At 53.8% G+C, this 2,643-nt stretch overlaps 1 pseudogene; it reads left to right on the top strand.

The window, feature by feature from the left end:
• Positions 1-1,183: 1,183 nt before the first annotated feature.
• Positions 1,184-1,668, top strand: LOC116546536 (annotated as a pseudogene).
• Positions 1,669-2,643: the final 975 nt, after the last annotated feature.

The raw sequence follows: 2,643 nt of genomic DNA, 5'->3' as shown, positions 1-2,643 counted from the left end.
TCATAAAATAAAGGAGGCGTGCGGGGTGGGGGTCGGAGAGCCCAGAGCCTCAGCCCTCAGCCCCCGGCTTCTCCCGGAAGCCCTGGCCGGCAGAGGGTGGGGGCCGGGGGAGCCCACGATGGCCCCAAACCCCAGCAGAGCCTAGGGACAGTGCCTGGGGATGGGAGTGAGGGGGTGGGGGCACCCTGAGAGCCTGCCCATGCTGGGGTTAGGGGCGTCCTGAGGGCGGCGGCCCCGGGGCAGGTGAGTCCGCGGCGCCGCCTGGGTGGGGGCATGCGCGCCAAAGTTCCCCAGCAGCAGCTAGCGCGCCTGACTCGCGCGGACCCGGGGCTGCTCGCAGCTGGAGAGTGTCCGCAGAGGTGCCCGACACGGCGGGGCAGGGGCCCTACGCCCTCTGAAGACTGAGAGACCCTGGCAGGGAACAGAGTGCCCGCCGGATCAGATGGCTGTGGTCCTCGGCGGCTGCACCGAAGCAGGCGGCTGCGACCGGAGGCGACAACAGCGACGGGACGTGGCTTGCCCACGTCGGGGCATCTGGCCCGCACCCGCGAGTGGGCAGAGACGGGGACCTGCGTTGCACTCCCCCCCGGCACCAGCGAGCGGTCAGAGCCAGGAGCTCGCCTCCCGGAAGCGGCGGGTGGGCGCTGGCCACCAGCTCGCCTGGCCCGCAGCTGGGTGAACTGAAACTGCTCTGCAATTGACCCGGCCACGCCCGGCAGATACAGGTTCGGGCCCTGCGGGAGCGCATGCGGAAGGCCGAGGGCAGAAAGACTAGCTTATGCAGCGAGGGTGGCGCGACCGCACAGAGACGGAGCCTTCCTCTTTTATGATTTGCCGGCGGTCGCCTGCTTCCTCCAAAGACTTCGGGAAGAGTCTGTGAGCTGCCGTGCCGGTTGTGAGGCAGAGAAGGGCTGGATGTTAGAGCGACATGACTATTTATTAAACTCCAAACTTTTGTTTTTTAACCCGAAGAATATCGGTGATTTTTGTCCACTGTGAGGAGAAGAAGAGCGAGCCCAGGGCTCTTGAAATGCAGCAGAATCCTTATTTATAAACAGGCCACGGTAGTGATATATGCAAACCCTTTTACTCAGTGAGTTTTCTAGCCTATGGATAACGGTCTTGAGAGTTGAGATTGGAGAGCAGTACCGTCTGCACTGGGTCCTGCAGGCTACATCCTTTCAATGCCTGGTTTTCTGTGTGACTGCTGGCCTTCCCTGGAGATCAGAGTGCTCCTGTGTGCCATGGGCTGTATTCAGAGCATCAGAGGCAAAGCCAGGGTCTTCCAGGAGGGGATCATGGTGATTGATGTAAAAGCCTCCGTCGACCCCATCCCCACCAGCATCGATGAGTCCTCCAGCGTGGTGCTTCGCTACCAGACACCCCACTTCCAGGCCTCGGCCTAGGTGATCCTGCCGCCCATCCCGAAGAAGGAGACCTGAATCGTTGGCTGGGTCCAGGCATGCAGCCACATGGAGTTCTACAACCAATATGGTGAGCAAAGCATGTCCAGCTGGGAGCTCCCAGACCTCCAGGAGGGCAAGACCCAAGCCATCAGTGACTGACGGGGTGAACTACCCCTGGTACAGCAACACCACGGAGACCTGCACCATCGTGGGCCCCACCAGGAGGGACACCAAGTTCGTTATCAGCATGAACAATGAATGATCTTTTTAATGTGTTGTTGAATTCAGTTTGCTAGTATTTTGTTGAGGATTTTTGCATCAGTGTTCATCAGGGATATTGGCTTATGTTTTTTTCTTTCTTTTTTTGATGTGTCTTTATCTGGTATGGTATTATGGTAATATCGGCTTCATAATATGAATTTGAAAGTATTTTCTTTCTTCTGTAATTCAGAGTAGTTTCAGTAGAATTGGTGTTAGTTATTTTTTAAATGTTTGATAAGGTTATCATGTTGTTTCTGAGTCTAACAAATAATATAAGCTTGTTTACTTTGTGACAACAAAAATTTGTTTAGGAATGCTTATGCATTCCCATTTTTATGCCTGTTCCTAGAAAAATAACTGTGTATTCATATATCAGGGCCATTGGACTTTTTTTTTTAAATAGGAAAACCAGGCACATTTATTTTTAATTTGTGGGGCACTATTAATAAACCTAGTACATTTGTAGCACTACAATGATAATGAAGCAGGAAATTTCCCTGACTGTTTTGTGGGTGGGAACTGGAGTGCAGGAACAGGAAGTAGCTAGCTGCTTCAGCACTGGCCAGAGGCAAGCTCCACTCAATCAAACCCACTGTGCTTAATCGACCGTTTGCTGGAGGGAGCATACAGGTGAGGAGGTGCAGGAGCCGGGGTGAGCATTTTGGAGTGCCAGCAGGAACGAAATTTGTACAGGTCCCACAGCAGCATCTAGGGGGTGCCCGTGATCCTTGAAGCCCCAGAAGGAGTGTTACAGTCAGTGCTCTTTTAGCTTTGCCATCCATGGACAGCTTAAGTGTTAACAGCTCAGTAGAGGGTCAGTGTGACAGCCTTTTGCACCTGCACCTGAGTGTCCAGGAGGAATGTTGCATGAATGAATTTGAAGGATGGTCAAAACAGGGGATTTTATTCCAGTGAAGGAGACTCTCAGCAGGAAGGGAAGCTGAAGAGGGGATGGATTGGGGGAAGATAAACTTCC

Source organism: Sapajus apella, unplaced genomic scaffold, assembly GCF_009761245.1.
Source record: "Sapajus apella isolate SASKATOON/1434 unplaced genomic scaffold, GSC_monkey_1.0 scaffold1026, whole genome shotgun sequence".
NCBI classification, from domain to species: Eukaryota; Metazoa; Chordata; class Mammalia; order Primates; family Cebidae; genus Sapajus; species Sapajus apella.
Note: the sequence above shows the minus strand (reverse complement) of the source record. Positions and strands in the feature narration are given on the sequence as shown.